Below are 17,755 nucleotides of genomic sequence, written 5' to 3'. Positions count from 1 at the left end.
CCAGGGACAAAATGAGACATTTGTAAAACACTTTGCAAACCTTAAATTGCCATATGATTGCTAGTTATTAACAATTACTAATTATCATGTGTGAATTCTGGTTATTAACAATTATTAACAATAATTATAGACCATATTTCTATGTCACTTCAAAATTTGCAACATTAGTCATGGTCACACAGCCAGGAAACAAAGAAATTGGACACGGTCTTCTAGTTCTGAATCCCCTGTCACTAGGTAGACTGGTCAAGGAGCACTCAACAAGCAGGTTTTTCCCCCCTCTTCATATGCTTAATACAGCTTAGAAACTCATTCTGTCAGGAAACAAGAGGTGTGCAGAGACCTGGGGGTATAATGGTAGTATCATTTCAAGGATGATTAAATTCATACCCTTTGGCTCACATCACATGAATTTCCCAGAATAATTAGGGCATTAGCCAAGTTGAATGCAAGGAAACAACTCCTATATTTAGAAAGAATCTTAATGCCCACAAAGCCCTTTCCACTGCTCCACACAGCCTTTCACTGCCTCTAGTACTGACTCCTGTGTGACCAGAGGAGTTAATGGACAACTTACTCCTCTCCTCTTTCCAGAAGTTCCACATGTGAGTTATTAAAAAAAGGCTCAAAGCAAAGCAAACTTTAATAGTGTAATTTTAAGTTAAGTAACTCTTTAGTGGACTGCTGAGGCACATACCTGAATGTTGGAAAAGACTGAAGACTCAAGGAAAAGGGGGACAGCAGTGGATGAGATGGATAGACAGTGTCATAGATGCCATAAACATGAGCTTGGACAAATTCAAAGGGCTTGATGGGCTATGGTCTATGGCACAGATCCCATGGACCTATTGGGTCATAAAGAGTCAGACATGACTGAATGAATGAATAACCACTGTGATTTCTTGAATAAACTTACTAATTTTCTTTGAAGATGTATCACCCTCATTTTCTAGACAAAATGATACAATTACCAAGGACAGTAGCACCAGGGACTAGGAAGCATTTGATATGTTTTAAGCTTTCATTCTCAGCTCCAGAATTTCAATTGCAGCTGATTTCTTTGGAGGATGGAGGTGGAATTTCCAGGTCAGGAGCAAATGGGATCCAAATAAAAGGGCTGCTTAAAAAAACTACTCCAGCATATTAATGAACTGTTGGCGGAGTTGTGAACTGATTCAACCATTCTGAAGAGCAAACTGGACCTATGTCCAAAGGACTATAAAACTGTGCATACCCTTTGATCCAGCAATAACACTGGCTAGGTCTATATCCCAGATTTAAGGACTTATTTCTACAAAAATATTTATAGTAGTTCTTTTTGTGGTGGCTAAGAATTAGAAAATGAGGGGATGCCCATCAATTGGGAAATGGCTGAACAAGTTGTAGTATATGTAGTATAGATTGTGATGCAATAGTATTGTGCTATAAGAAATGACAAGCAGAATGACTGCAGAGAAACCTGAAAAGATTTACATGAATTGATACAAAGTGAAGTGCGTAGAACCAGGAGAATATACACGGTATGATGAAGAATTGTGAATGACTTAGCTATTCTTAACTATACAATGGTCTGAGATAATCCCAAAGGACTCATGATGAAAATTTCTATCTCCAGAAAAAGAACTAATGTTGTTTGAATACAGAGAGAAGTATAGTGTTTCACTTTCATTCTCAATCTTATCTTCTTGTACAAAATGACTAATATGGAAATGTTTTACATTATTGTACATGTACAACCTATATCAGATTGCTTACCATGGGGGTGAGGGAAGAAGGGAAAAAGAAGGGATAGAATATAGAACTTAAAACTTTTTTAATGTTAAAATTTGTTTTCACATGTAATTGGGGGAAATCATTAATTAGTTAATGAAAAATAAAAAGAACTACCCTAGCCAGCAAACTCTTTGAATAATAAATACCATATTTTTTCTACTGAGTTCTTTAAGACAATGTGTTACATATATAAATATTAACACTGTCATCTCATAATTCATGAATAAGAGAAAAAGGTTAGAGGGAGGGGTTGTTTGTTTCTCTAGGAAGCCAAAGAGGCCAGGGTCAAGAGAAAAAAAAGACTGAGAGCCATCAATCAGCTAATAAACCTTAGGAAGCACCTACTATGTGCCAAGCATTAGGTTAAAAGCTGGGAAGACAAAAAGAGGCAAAAGACAGTTCTTGCCCCCAAGGGGGTCACAATCTAATGGGGAGACAACAATCAGGCAAGCTATAGAAAGGATAATTAGGAAATTATTGAGAGAGAAGGCACTATAATGAAGAGGGGCTGGGAAACACTTTCTGTAGAAGACAGGATTTTCATTGAGGCTTAAAAGAATCCACGAAACACAGTAGGAAAAGAGGGAAAACATTCCAGGCATAAGGGAGAGGCACCCAGGGAAAATACCAGGAGCCAAGATATAGAGTGTCCAGTTTGTGGAACAAGGCAGCCCGCAGAACTTGATAAAAAGAACTCCCTTTCCTCTCCATGGGAACACAAAAGCTGTCAGTTGCATGTAATTCATACACTGTACCTTTACACTTAGAAATGGCCTTAGCAATTATCTGGTCCAGGTCCCCTCTTTTTCAGATGAGAAAACTGAGGCCTGGGGAGGTTGAAGTAATTTACCCAAGGTCCAGTGCTCTTTCCATTTTACCTCATGGGAACAGGGTCAACCACTTAGGGGCACTTTAGCTAAGTGACTTTTAACTTTTGGTGAATTAATTTTATAATCCTTGAATTTCATTCAACGTGATTGTAGCATCTTACCCCTACTACTTTTGGAGATACTAAGTTCCAAATTAGCTTAAAGTCTTATCCAGATACAAAACTACACTTTCAGTGGTACAAAATGCCCATATAATTTAAATTGCTTTATTATATATCTACAAAATTTAGGAACTAAGCTAATTTCTGTAGTTCATAAACTGTTCTTGAGAGCACTATATTTCATTCACTAATAAGATATCACTTATAGTACATTTTAAATTAGAATAATTCTCTGAGAAGAAAAGAAATATGTACTCTGAAAATCCTATACACTATGCCTGGCATAAAAAAGTCTGTGTATAGTAACTAATAAAGTGATGCCCCCCCAAAAGTTAACATGTGTCCAAAACAAATTCAGTCATACTTACTGTAACTGTCAGTAAACAGTATTTAAATTCTTTAAGCCAGTGTTAAGTAACAGATATGAAGAAAGCAAAAACAAATAAAAAAAAAAAAAACCCAGCCCCTGCCCTCAAGGAGAGTATATTCTAATGGGAAAGGTAATATATAAATAAAGAGGAACATAGAAGATAGGTACAGAATTGATGGCAGTTATCTGAGAAGGGAAGGTTCTAGAAAAGATTTCTTGTAGAAAGTGGGATTAACCTGAATCTTGAAGAAAAACAGGAGGCTCTGAAGTCAGCTGAGGGGGCTAAGCCTGGGGCCATTTTGGAAGTACTTTGAATAGGCCAGTGCAACTAAGTAGGCATCCCCCAAAAAAGTTAACTTGTACCCAAAACAAATTCAGTCATTCCTAATTAGTACAGGACAAGGTCCAATATTTGTAAATCAATGCTAATTGCTCAATTGAAAAATTATTTCTTTGTATATCCTTGGTATATTATCATGATTTGGTTAGTTCCCTCAGAGAGCTGTTTTATGTTTCGACATAGCTTGTGGCTAATTTTTTTCTTAGAGCTTAAACCTTTCCAAGCATATTTTCTCCTTTATGAAGTTAAGTTCTTTTAAAATATAAAGGATATGGAATGACTAAATTCATATTTAAAATTGCACTTGCCAGAGACTTTTTTTACTTCAATAAATTCATAAACTTATAGTGTGAAATCTGCAATAATCTGTTACTTATCTGCTGATAAAAGATTCAAGAATTTATAAGATGGGGTTATAAGATCTTTCCAAAAATGCTGAAATGTGAAGGCAAAGCAATATAATTTTTGTGGGGGAGTAAAGGTTTTTTCATCTTTATTCCTAATTACCTAACTTTAAAAAGAATAGACAAAAAGTGAAAAAGAAGATAATAGTCAAGTGTCAGATGAAATCTTCATCAATATACTCTCTGGTGATTGAAGACCTACAAACTTGGCACCAACCAATTTTTCCAGGCTTAAGGGACATCATTCCCCCTTCTACACTCTGGGATGCAGCCAAACTAGCCTTCCCTCTGTTTCTCATTTACAATGCTCCATTTCTAGTCTTTGCACTTTTATGCCAGCTACCCCTTATGCCTGGAAAACTCTTCCTTTACCTTCACTTCACAGAGTACCTCTATTTTTTAAAATGCAACAGAGGCACTATTTTATTTCTATACCAATCCTCTCCTGATTGCCCCCCCAAACTGCTAGTATGTACTTTCTATGTCTGTGTATACACATGTCTTTATTGACTGATTTAATATTTATGCCATATGTATTTTTATGTTAGATATTTTCTCCCCCATTAGAATATAAGCTCATTTCAAGTAAAGATTGTTTCATTCTTTGTACTTTTAATTCCTGTGCCTAGCAAAGTGCCAGGCACAAAGTGGGAACTCAGTAAATACTTATTTATTGACTGATGAATTTTATAGTTACTAGATGTAGTTATCTCCTTCTCTAATTTCTCATGCCCAGTAGACCTCCTATTTAGGAATGGAACATATTTTCTTCCCTTTGTATCCATAGTACTTAGCAAAAGGGACTTCTCCTAGTTACAGAAAAATCCAAAGCATTAACAAATTGTTGTACCGAACTAGACTGCATACAGCACAAAACAGAGAATTTTAATAACATAATATCTGTATGCATAAGGAAGCCGTTAGACAATCACAGAATATTCAAGAATTAGGAGAATTGGTTATGGTGAAATCAGTTAAAAAAAAAATGGACCAAACGCAATCAAGCACTTTCAAAATTTTATATTTACTAATTTATTTTTTTTCTGATTTATCATACCATACTACTCCATCTAAGCAGCCTATATCAGAAGAATGGTGCAGATATAGTATCCTTGGATTCAGCAAAACATTTTACAAAGTCTCTTAAATTGTCCTCATGGACAAGATAGAGAGATATAGAACAGATGAGAGCAGGCAGATGGTTTCAGTCAGGTGGCTGATTGACTTAAACTAAAAATAAGTCATCATTCATTACGGATCAGCTGTAAAATTGACACTGACCCATTATCAATGGGTTGTTGTCAACTTGGAGGTAGGGTCTCTAATGGATGGCCCATGGATTGAACCTACATCTTGCACTGTTCACATTTTTACCACTGACCTGGACAAATACACAGATGATTTACTTCTGAAATTGGATGATCCAAAGTTGAGAGGATAGTTAATACAGTAAATAAATATATCACGTTCTATGAGTGAAAGAGGCTCAATTGGACAATTACTACAAAGTGAATATAATGTAGTCTTCAGACTGAACCAACAGCTGGAGGAACCTGGACAGGCCTTTTGAAGAAGGAGGCCAGAGTCGAGTCTTGAAGGGATTTCAAGATTTGAAAACAGCTTGCTGCACTCTGCCCTGGTCGGACATTTAGAATACTGAGTTCAAGTGTGGGTGCCATGTTTTCAGAAATACACTGATTGGCTGAAATGTAATCAGAGGACATAAAAGGGTGAAGAGGATTAGGGGTGGAATGAGCAGTGAGTCAGTGCCTACTACAAGCCAGGCCATTGAGCTATGTAAGTACTTTACAAATATTATCTCACTTGTGGTAATATCATTATAATAATTTGTAATAATAATTATCTCATTTGTGAGAAACAACTCTGGAAGGTAGGTGCTATTATTCTCCCCATTTTACCATTCAAAAAACTGAGGCAAATAGAGGTTAAGTGACTTGCCCAGGGTCACAAGGCAGGTTAGTGCTTAAAGTCACATTTGAACTCAGATCTTTGTAATTCCAGGTCCAGCAGTCTATCTGCATTTATTGACTACCTACTGTATACAAGGCACTCTTGTAGGTACTGGGCACAAAGACAAGAACAAAAGAATCCATGTCTTTAAGAAGTCTATAATCTGTGGGAGAAAACTACATACAAAGATAAGTACATACAAAACAATACGAGGTAATTTCTAGGGTTTAGAGTGTGAACACTGACAAAGAATGGGAAAGGTGTCCTGTATGAAGAGTTCATAATTGTGTTGGGTGCTTTGAAAGAAAGGTAAGGATTCTCTGAGGCAGAAGTAAGGAAAGAGAATATTCCAGGTAAGGCAGACTGTAAGCCTGTGTAAAGTCAAAGCACAAGCTATGTAAACGAGAAAGAAAAAATGTAGAAAATACAAGGGGAACAACTGGTAACATCCAGCCTAGAGCAGAGAAGACTGAGAAGTCCTTGCAGGACCATTACTTGGAAAAGACTAGGTCTGGTTAGTCCTAAAGGTCAAATTAGGCCACCTCCAGTCATCCTCATCGATATCTGGCCAGTAGACCCAAATAGCTCCAGAGGTGAAAGTGAGGCTGGTGACTCTGCACATTCCTCCCTCACTTAAATCCAATTCACTTTCAGCATGTCATGGTATCACCTCCCTAATGTCATGGTTCTCTTCAAAAACAAAGGACAAACAACCACAAAGGTCAAAGATAGAAGCAGGGGATAAAAGGCTCAGAGACAAATTCAGGTTACATGTAAGGAAAAATGTGTTTAAACATTTAGAACTGTCCCAAATAGCAATGAGCTGCTTTGGGAAGGCCTTTGTTGAGGATGTTCAAGGAGAGAAGCTGGATGACCACTTTTCAGGTATGTTGCACAAAGGATGCTTACTCAGGCATGGGTTGGACTCACTGATTTCTGAGGAACTTTATCATTTAAAAGTTCTGTAATGCTCTGACCACTTCTCCAGATTGACGGCCAACATGCTACTGAAGCTTGCTGACCAATTCAAACATCAAAGACACTCTGATGTGTTACAGAATATAACAGCACTTATCTAGAAGTCTAGAAGGCAGATTATTTTCTAATTTAAGAATAAAATAACTGACCACTAATTTGTAAATGGTGTGAAATCAAGACTATTGAAGGATAGCTCAAGTAGGAGAAATTTAGATACCTCTAGAGTGATGAAGCTGCCAACCTACAGTACTGTTAAGATAAATAGATGGGGCATAGCTAGGTAGATAAAAGAGAGGCAGATGCTAGATAAATTACAGATACAGATAGATTATAGACAGCTAGACAGACAGCAAGAAAGAGAAAAACAAGCAGATGAGAGAGAGAGGAAAGATAGACAAAGAATTTATTAAATACTTATGTTCCAAGCACTGTGCTAAAACACTGGGTATACACATATAAGCAAGCAAGAAAATCCCAGCCCTCAAATATTTTATATTCTAGTGAGGGAAGATAACATATAAAGGGAGAGCTGGTGGCAGAGGAGCTAATGCTATTCAGCTAGACTGGGATCTGTCAAATTAGGAGGCTGGACTAAATCAGGGGTGGGGAACCTGCAGCCTCCAAGCCACATGTGGTCCTCTGGGTCCTCAAGTGCAACCTTTAACTGAATCCAAACTCTGATACACTTGAGGACCTGGGAGGGCCACATGTGGCTTAAAGGCGGCAGGTTCCCCCACCCCTGTATTAGATGATCTCAAAAAATGTCTACTTTCTGTAATTCAACTACATTTGTTTCTTAACAAGAAACATCCATGTGCTAAAAAAAATAGGGCCGATTTACCATCTCTCTTTCCAGATCTAGTGACCCCTTCTGCATATGCACCCATTACTGTGAGGATTTCCCCTCAGATTTAGCCAAAAGGGGGATAAATCTCCAAATGGTCTCAATTTCCAGATATTTCCCTCCTGTAATGAACTATCTTCTTTCAAAGTTTAAAGCATCTGGTAAATTTAAAATGAATGGAAAATTTCCACAGATATTTTTGGTAAGCAGTAAGAGAAATTTATTTTTACTGTTATTTTATTTGCCAAATGAAGTCATTTATCTTCTACACCTTTGAACCTAAGTTTTTAAAATTTAAAAATCCGTGTTTATTTCTGCTTCTGCTAATTAGATTTTAGTTGATCAGTGTGAAGCTATCACTTCTCCCAGAAATCAGTATTTTAACCTTTGGAGTAGGGAAATGAATGTTTTAAAAAAATTAAATAAATATGTGTTTGAAATATAGAATAGTCATTTCTGTGGTCTGAAAATTGTTGTGAATGCACAAATTCCTTAAGAAGAAGGTAAAAAGAATCTTTTAAAAAATTATCTGGAAATGCTTTGTAAATGTGTCCTGCACTTTTCCCCAGGAGCTGATGAAATAGCAGTTAAATGCAGGTTACAAGCCAAGTCAATATACTGAGTTATTCTTTTTCCATGGCACTTAACAAATGTATTAACAATGCCTATGACACTCTGAATACCAATATAAAAATAAAACTTGTTCCATCCTTTTGGAAATAAGAGGATCTCTCAAAGGGAAATGAACCCTTTTCAGCAATTCAGGAAAATGATAATAGCATTTATGTAGTGCTATAATATTTGCAAATTACCTTGTACATTAACTCATCTCATTACCATCAACAAGGCAGGGAGGTAGGTGCTATCATGAACCTCATTTTACAGTAGAGGAAACTGAGGCACTGAGTCAGTGACTTGGGACACAATCAAGCTAAGTGACTTGCCCAGGTTCCCACAACTCCTGAGTATGTTAGGCAACATTTAAGCAAAGACCTTGACTCCAAGTCCACTCTATCCACTGTACCACCTAGCTACTGTAGAGTACCTTGAAAAACTTACTCAGGACTTTAGTGTGAATGTACTTAGATCAAATCCCAGGCTTTCCACTGGCTATCTAAGTTAGTCTCTGCAAATGGAAGGGATTGGACCACATGGCTTTTAAGGTCTTTTTTAGGCTAAATCTATGATCCTTTAAGGGGAGTGGAAAATATAACAATTCTCTATTACCAGTTTCTGACATATGTCCAATTTGTACCCAAGACTCAGAGCAAGAGAATGATTACATCTGTGATCACTGAATTTAGAAGCTTGCCCCATTTCAGACTAATCAATTTTGGCCAACTGTAACTCAAACATTAGGGTAGATATTTCTAAAGAGCTTAAAAGTATAAAGGCAGCTAGGTGGTACAGTGGATAGAGCCTGAGGCTGGAGTTAAGAAGACCTGAGTCGAATCTGATCTCAGATACCTACTAACTATGTGACCCTGTTTGCCTCAGTTTCCTCATCTGGAAAATAAACTGAAAAAGGAAATGGCAAATCACTCCACTATATTTGCCAAGAACACTGCCAAAAATTGGGTCACAAAGAGTGGGACATGACTGAACAACCCATATAAAGTTGGCTCAAAGATCCCAACAGTATTAGCACAGGAGAGGGGAACTTGGCTATTTTGTAAAAGTGCTCCAATATTTAGTACCTGGATCTGAAAAATAAAGGCTGCTTTGGCTTGTGGTAAATACTTGGGCAGAGTAATTCACATGTAAAAAGTGATTTAAAAAACAAAACAGATATTTAAAAAAACAAAAGATGAAAGTTTTGGAAGTAACCTTAACAATACAGAAGTAGAGAAAACAATCAGAGAAGAGTAAAACCTCAGTTCTAGCTCTGCCTTTCATTTGCCATGAGCTTAGACAAATCACAACCTACGTGGACCTCACTTTTCTCATCTGTAAAATGAGAGGGTTAGACGATATGATTTCTAAGGTCCCTTCCAGCTATAACATCTGTGATTTCTGTCTCCAAAAATGATTCTGAGGATAAAAAACATTTTTAAAAGACGTTACCAAAGATTTTTGCTAAGAACTCAGAACTCACATTATTTTAGTCACGATTTAAATAAATGCTTTTTCATTCATTCATTGCATTTGTATACTTGTTGAAGGTAGACCTTCTTTCATATGAAACTGTCTTTCTGACTGAAGCTCTCCATAGTTCAGGTGGACATTTTGCCAAATAAATTTGAGTTGAAGGTCTATCAATATTGAGTAGATAATTATAAATAAAATCTATTTGACTGAGCATTTCAAGAAAAGTCTCTTCCCAGTACATACGTTCTTTGCATTTCAGCAATTCAGTTGTATGTACTCATGAAAAACAAACATAACATATAATCAATTTCTCTTCCAAAATTCTTTCTTTCCAAACACACTAGGCTCAAGTTAATTATTCAACTCTATATCAGAGTACATATAGAGTAGACATTATAGAGAAGACAGTTTAAACAATTCAACTGGTCTGGAATTGGGCAGCTACCTCATCATTTACCACCAAGCTGTTCTCCTGGACTTCATCATCATTTCCAGGAACTCATTTTCAGGAAAGATGGAATCAACTCTGAAGCTCAAGTCTTCTGAAATAACCCCAAGTCCAGGAGGGGTTCTAACTGCTGAAGGTAGAGGACGGACATAGAAGACCTCCTCCCAGATCCTCCCCCACTGCCCAGGGCACCACCATGCTTCAGAACGCCCTGCCTCACCATACCCTCCAATTTTCAGCTTCTATTTAAGTATTATTTTCTCCATTATATTGTGAGCTCCTTGAAGGGAATGACTATCTTTCTGTCTTAAGAGGCTGACATATGCGGTAGGTACTTTAAAAATAACTAACTTCAAATAACAGGATGTGAAGAATTGTAAAATTAAGTCTTAACAACATACTTCAGCTGAGTCCTTGCATTCTGATCAAGTTTTCATTCTAAAGGACAAACAGGCAAACAACAGTGTCTTACTCAGGAAGTTCAGTAACTACCAAAAGTAACAATGTTACACCAACTGGGAGTACCTTGCTTCCCAAACAGTGGGGAAGAGCAGGCTTCTGAGAAGATCACTGGCTTATTCTAATATAGTAAATGATTCAACTGCCACCTTCATGTTATATTCCTAGACTTACCATAGGAAATAGACCAAGATTTGGAATCAGCTAATTTGATATAAATCCATTAATTGAACTTAAGCCCTAAACTGGTAGTTTCTATTGAACCTTCAAGATACTCTAAAAACAAACGAACAACTAGATTTGATATCCAGGCTATTTCAAATGTGAAACAGAACACTCAGAGTGCAAATTAATTTCACTATAAAAAGATCATACTTGAGAGACGAGTCTTAAACCTTTAATAACTTAAACTATCGTTATGCAGCGTTAGCTTAAATTATGGTTATTAAAAGTTATAACTGCACTCCGATTTTGGGGACACCCTGCATATATGCCAGCACCACCATGATTTTTTTGGATGACGAACTAACCATCGGACTCAGCACTTGATTTAGAGAGTTTACTAAGAACCCCCACTCCCTCCTTTTTTTCAGAATGCCTTTCGGGGGGTCTTGGAATGCCCCTATGGACTTAATATTTCTGAAAAGATAACCAGAGATCCCGATCAAGAATGGGCCCATTTTCAGTTAGAGGATGGCAGATAGTTAAGACTTGGAAACTAGAGGGTTTTCAAATAAAGAAAATCGGTAGCCTTCATTTCGTAAAACGTCCTTGGATAGAAATCAGATTCAGCACTTCACTCAAAATACCCTCCCCCCCCATACACACAAACGTACGCCCTTAGTCATTCCCTTCCCTCCAGACTAAACCTCCCCAAAAGAAAAATTAAGTCTCCTCAGCAGTCCAAGACGCCCAGATATTTTCATCTTTTCGAAAGGTTGGAGGAGGTGAAATGGGTTGGGGGAAAAAATACAATTGACCAAACCACATGGCCCCGGGCTCCCCTGAGCCGATTTGCACCACCCCCAGTCCCTGACTGCCTTTTTCCTCCTCTTTCACCAATCCCTTGCACCTCGCAACTGGTGTCAACCTCCTCCAGCGGGTCGGGCAGGAATGAGGAAGTCTAGACTCGGGGGGATGGCGGGGTGGGGATCGGCCAGTGTGGGGGGACTCGCACTTACTTGTCTGCCCCTTCCCTCCAGGAAGAGCCTCCCCGCTCCCTCGGCCCCAACTTTGGTCTTACCCTTTGGGGGAGCTGCTGTCCAGGGCCTCCCAGCTCGTCCTGGCTCCCCGCTCGGATCCGGTGAGCAGCAGTGGGGGGCTGGCCGGAGGAGGCAGAGGAGGCAGAGGAGGCGGCGGGCTGCGCGCGTGGGTCAGCCCCGCGGAGCCTAGCAGCGGGCAGCACAGCGCATGGCCCGCAGCCCGGGCCGGGGAGGCTAGGGGTGCCGCAACCCGAGCGCCCTGGCCCGTCCCGGCTCGCTCACTCGTGCGCTGTCCCCGGAGCAGCTCGGGCGGCCGACTGGACGGCGGGCGGGCGGGACCGAGCGACGGGAAGGGGAAAGGGGGAAGCTGTCAGCGCGTCCCCTGGCCCTCGGGTGGCGAAACCTCCCCTTCCTGCTCGCAGCTGCCGGGCGCACTTCTCTCTCTTTCTCTCGTTCACTCTCTCACTTCCTGGCTGGAAATTCCCACTGACGTTGAGCCGGAGAGAGCGAGCAAGGCCAGACGCGTACACACACTCACACACTTGCACACACACTCCCAGTCCGGGGGCGGGGGAAGCCCGATCTCCTGGGGGGCAGGGCTGGAGACTGGGGACCGGGGTCGCCTCGGCGCCCCTCTCCGGCCTCCGCTCCTACACCCCTTGCCCGGAGCGCAACGTCAGGGACGGGAGGAGGGACTTGGACTCGGCGGCGCGCGCCTTGTTCCGATCCCTTGGCCTCGTCTGCTGGAGCCGGCGCTTGGAGGCCCCGGGCCAGCTGCGGGGCTGGGATCCCGCGGCTCAGGCTGCGGTACCTGGGCGGGGTCCGCTGAGCACCTGCTGGGAGACCCCGGGGATCGAGGAAGGGTCCCCCACGCTTACGTTATTACTGTGGTTGTGCGCGGTGGCTGAGCAAGCCTGACTCGATTTCAAATCGTCCCCAAGTCTGCCTCAGTTTCTACATCTGTAACAATAGCGCCTACCTGCAACGGTGCTTGTTAGGATCAAATAATATATGTGTAAAGCGTTTTATTAACTGTAAAGCCCTATATAAACATAAAATGACATAGAAATATAAAATTAAATATAAAACTATTATTTTTAATAATAATTCACTTTATAACAAATAGAGGATTTGAATCTTCTGTTTGTGACCTCTCCCTCAAAAAAGATTCTTCACCTTAAATTCTGTCTGTAATGATTCCCCTATTGGGATGTTTATTAAAAGCATGTATTAAAAACCTCAACCTAGGGCTTTGACACGCTGCTTTCCTACACAAACATTGCCTCATTCAAGCCTGAAGCCCCAGGAGGTGATGTGAATAGTGTTTCTCCTACTATACAGATAAGCAAACTGAGGCTCAGAGAGATAGTTTCTTGCCCAAAGTCTCGTAAGTGGTAAGCATTTTGGGTTCCAAACCCAGTTCTATCACCACTCTACCATTATGCCTTCTCAATAGTCACAGCGTGTTAGATGACCAGCCCAGACCTCCTTTTTCTGAGGATGTGTAGGACTCTTGATACCTGAAAGGGGCTGCAGAAGCAGCAGAGTACAATACCTTTATACAATACCTGGTGCTGTGAAGATCCAATGAAATTATGATGTAATATGAGGCTTAAGTTTTATGTATAAATGTGATTTGCCATTTAGTCCCCGGAAGGTGCCATTTGCCTAGTGTCACACAAATAGCATAAGTAATAAAAGGGGATTCGAACCCAGGTCTTCCTATCCGGAGCAAGTGATCTTTGAGATTCTTCGGTGGCCTCTTTTGCAAATGATCAGACGCATTATGCTATATAACCTAAATATACCTGCCATGCATTTCTTCAATATCCTTTGCATGAACTCATATTTTAGAGAGGCAGTATGCTTCATGTGTACTACCAAATGTTGGGACTTAGCTAGAGGAGGCCTGAAATACTTCGGGTGGTCCTTCTGCAGGGGGGCCTTTGGCAAAGCCTGGGAAAAAGTCAGTCCAGGTGAGATGTGGATAGTGGATGGGGAGATCACAGATTCATTGACGAATAATAGCCTAACTCTTGGTGGAGTTGTGAACTGATCCAGCCATTCTGGACAACAGACCAAAAAGTTATAAAACTATGTCTATCCTTTGATCAAGCAATACCCCTACTGGGTCTGTATCCTGAAGAGATCAAAGAAAAAGGAAAAGGACCTTTATGGACAAAATTATTTATAGCAGCTCTTATGTGGTGGCCGAGAAGTGGAAACTGAAGTGATGCCCATCAGTTGGGGAATGGCTGAACAAGTTGTGGTATGATTGTGATAAAATACTATTATACTATGAGAAATGAAGAGCAGGATTATTTCAGAAAAATCTGAAAGAGGTATATGAACTGATGCAAAGTGAAGTGAACAGAACTAGGAGAAAATCATACATGGTAACAACAGTATTGTATGATGATCAACTCTGAATGACTTAGCTATCCTCAGCAATGCAATGATCCAAGACAATTCTGAAGGACTTAGGACAAAAAATGCTATCCACCTCCAGAGAAAGAGCTACTGGAGTTCGAATACAGATCAAAGCACACTTTTTTAAAAAACTTGAGTTTTAAAATTTTTTAAGACTTAGGTTTTTTCCTTGCCTTCTTTGGAACATAGCTAATATGGAAATATATTTTGCATGACTGCACATGTATAATCTATAGTAAATTGCTTGCTTTCTAAAGGAGGAGGGAAAGGAGGGAGAGAAAGAATTTTTAACTCAATTTTTTAAAATGAATATTAAAAATTATTTTTATCTGTAATTCAAAATAAAACAAAAGAACTATAATTGTCATCATCCCTAGAAAAGCTATCCTAGCAAGAAACAGAGATCATAGATTTTTTTTTTCCTAACCAGGCTTCTAGAATTCATACAAGAAGTCTTCCCGCTTCCCTCTTAATGCTACCTTCACCCTTGCTCCACTCCACCAACACAGAAAGAAGAGTTCATTTGGTACCATGTCTTTTTAACCAATCTAGTCATCATAAGGCAATGATGACCAAGATCTAAATGACTGGACTGGTAGCAGTTCCCTCTTGTGGAAAGATCTTGGCAAAGAGGCCTGGAAATTAAGGACTTCTTGGGATTTAATTCTGACTCTCATTTTCTGATTCCCACTCTAACAAAGTGATTAGCTCTCTGTGACTCCTGAATCTCAAATACACCCAGGACTGCTTCTGATTGTTACAGCTGAAGGAGGGGGCTGGAAGATGAAGCTTCCCAAAACAGAACATTTCATGGAAAAGTGAGGGAAGGGAGTTGAAGGTAAGAGGAGGTTTTATGGCAGCTGAGGGAAAAGATAAGTTTAGTTTATTTGTGTTTGAGGGATGAATGTAACCGCACAAGGACCAAACATTTAAATTTTATAAATGTGTTGTCCCACTTTTGAGTTCTATAAAGTTTATGACTCAAATGTTATTTCCTCTACAAAGTTTTCTTTGATTCCACCAAGTCAGTAAGGACTATTCCTCATTTCCAGGACTTTACCAATCACTTTGTTTTACACAAATTTGATGCCCTTGTTACTTATTGTTTTGTATTATACCTATCTGTGTACTAGTCATGCCTCCCTACCAAAACTGTGGATTTCATGAGAACAAGGACTGTGTCTTATCTAAACTGTATCTCCTTCATTGCCCAGTGTGGGGCTTTTAAACTTGTTGCATTGAAGAACTCTACTCATTTTATTCTCAGGAAAAGTTCTACTTCTAAGGAAATTGCTTAATATTTGTGTAAATCCCCATGGGAGAAAATAACCTTCTCTTATGGGTTGATAGAAAGCATGTTGTTATTAATATATTCATGAAGTCTTTTTTCTATCATAAGCTTACTCATGAAATGTCACCCTTCTGGGGTTAGGGAGGGGAGAGGTGGGAAGGGCACCAAAAGATGAGTCATGAAAAAGAACCTGGGGAAGTAGGTGGGGCTTATAGATGACAGAAGGTGGATTTAGTCCTTGGATTCAAAGTATAGTAGCCACTTTTTCTGTACTAAGGTGTTTAGAGCATGTTGCATCCTTCAGAACAGGAACAGACTTGGTTAGAACTTTAAGATTGGGAAGAGGTAGAGGAGTCTGTTTTTAATATCAACATGACCCAAACTGAACTCTTTACCTTTTCCCAACTACTCCTCCCAGTCCCTCAGGCTCACAGCCTAGGGGTATAATCCCTCACTCTTCGCTCTCTCTCATCCCCTCCCCCCCGCTATATCAAATCGGTTCTCGAGTCCTTTCAATTTTCCCATCTCTCATATATGTCCCCTTTCTCTCTTCTGATCACTCTGGTGTAGGCTTTTTTCAGCCCACACCCAGACCTGTAAGAGCCTGCTGGTTGGTCTCTCATCAGTACAGTCCATCCTCCACTTAGCTGTCAAACTATCCTAAAGAGTAGGTCTGACCACATCCCACCCCTTTCAATAAATAACAGTGACCCCCTGTCAAATAGAAGAAGCCCTGTTTGGCATTCAGATCCCTTCACCACCTCTTGCCTCTCTAGTCTTCTTACAAGCTGATTCTCACTCACATAATCTTTGATCCAGTGACACTGACCACCTTGCTCTTCCATGAGCAAGGCACTCCATCTCTCAACTCTATGTATTTCACTGGTTATCTTCTGTCCGGGACTCTGTCCCTCGTCCCCTCTTGCCTCCTGGCTTCCTTCAAGTCTCAGCTATAAAAACACTTTCTCCAAGAAGCCTTTCTAGATTCCCCTTAATTCTAGTGCCTATCACCTATTTGAGTATCTCTAATTTATCCTGTATATATCTTCATGTATTTATCCTGTTTATATCTTCATGTTGCCTCTCCTATTATACAGTGAACTCCTTGAAAGAAGCAAGATGTTGTTTCTTGCTTTCTTGCCTTTTAAAAATCTTTAGTTCTTAGTACTTCTGCCTGACACATAGTAGGCATTAACTAAATGTTTGTTGGCTGACCAACTAGCCTTGGAGGAAATCTCAATGAAGTAGAAAGACCCCAGCGTATTTCATTACCTCTGTTTTACAGGTGAAGAAACAGGCTCAGAAGTTGTGACGTACCCAAGCTCTTACAGGTAGTAAGTATTTTGGATTCCAAGGTCAGTGCTATTTCCATTCTACCATACTGCTACATAGTATCCTAATAACATATAACATAATGTAACATGACATAAAATAATACAACACAACACAACATAATTAACATAACATAAATACACTAATATAATAACATTCTAACAATGATTTAGACAAGACCAGTTTACTTCCAGTTCTGGTCAGATGTAGCATTATAGCAGAGCTAAAAGTGACCTGAGAATGCGGAGAGGACTACATTTGCTCATGAGGCTGCGTGTCTTTTGGTAAGACAGGACATCGAAGCTAACTTTGAGACCAGATCATAGCAGCCCATTATACTTTGACCCTTGAAGGGATCACATTTTACAGATGAGGAAACTGAGATGAAAGAAAAAAAATACTACAATTGGTGGGTAGAGATCATAGGGGAAGAGATGAGGTAAGACCCAGGAACAAGAACTCTAAATGTCAACAAAACCAATCAGTGGCCAGACTGGAGTAACCTTAGGAAAATACCCCTGTGCTTTTTATTCTGTGATTTGTTTTATTTTCTCTTGGCTTGACAGTTTTCCTTTTAGTGAAAAATTCCAGCCTGGTTAGTGCTGAACTTTGGGGGTGGGGAGGGTGGGGGAAGGATTTGTCCACACCCAATCCAAGAGAAGCAGAAAAATGAAGGTGCCCCTGGAGATCGGAGGTTGTGTCTCTAGACCCTTTTCTTCATTCTCCTCCCCAGTAGGAGTTTCCCTCCCTCAGAACTATTCTTTCCTCCCCCATTGAGCTCATAGCCCCCCTCCCCCATTTAAATACTGTAGACAGATATATATTGTTTTCAGG

At 39.9% G+C, this 17,755-nt stretch overlaps 1 protein-coding gene across 2 annotated transcripts in view; it reads right to left on the bottom strand.

Annotated features, from left to right (window-relative positions):
* NFKB1 (nuclear factor kappa B subunit 1) overlaps window positions 1–12,408 on the bottom strand; it is a 152,844-nt gene extending 140,436 nt beyond the window's left edge. Inside the window, exon 1 of one of the 2 annotated variants that reach the window (XM_072625256.1) lies at window positions 11,910–12,408. The gene's annotated coding sequence lies outside the window, so the exon portion shown is untranslated. The remainder of the gene's footprint in view (window positions 1–11,909) is intronic. The other variant, XM_072625257.1, reaches the window with a different exon arrangement.
* Between the last annotated feature and the right edge of the window lie 5,347 nt (window positions 12,409–17,755).

The sequence above is a fragment of the Notamacropus eugenii genome, chromosome 7, assembly GCF_028372415.1.
Source record: "Notamacropus eugenii isolate mMacEug1 chromosome 7, mMacEug1.pri_v2, whole genome shotgun sequence".
Classification (NCBI taxonomy): domain Eukaryota; kingdom Metazoa; phylum Chordata; class Mammalia; order Diprotodontia; family Macropodidae; genus Notamacropus; species Notamacropus eugenii.
The sequence above is the reverse complement of the archived record's forward strand: the minus strand, read 5'-3'. Positions and strand labels throughout refer to the sequence as shown.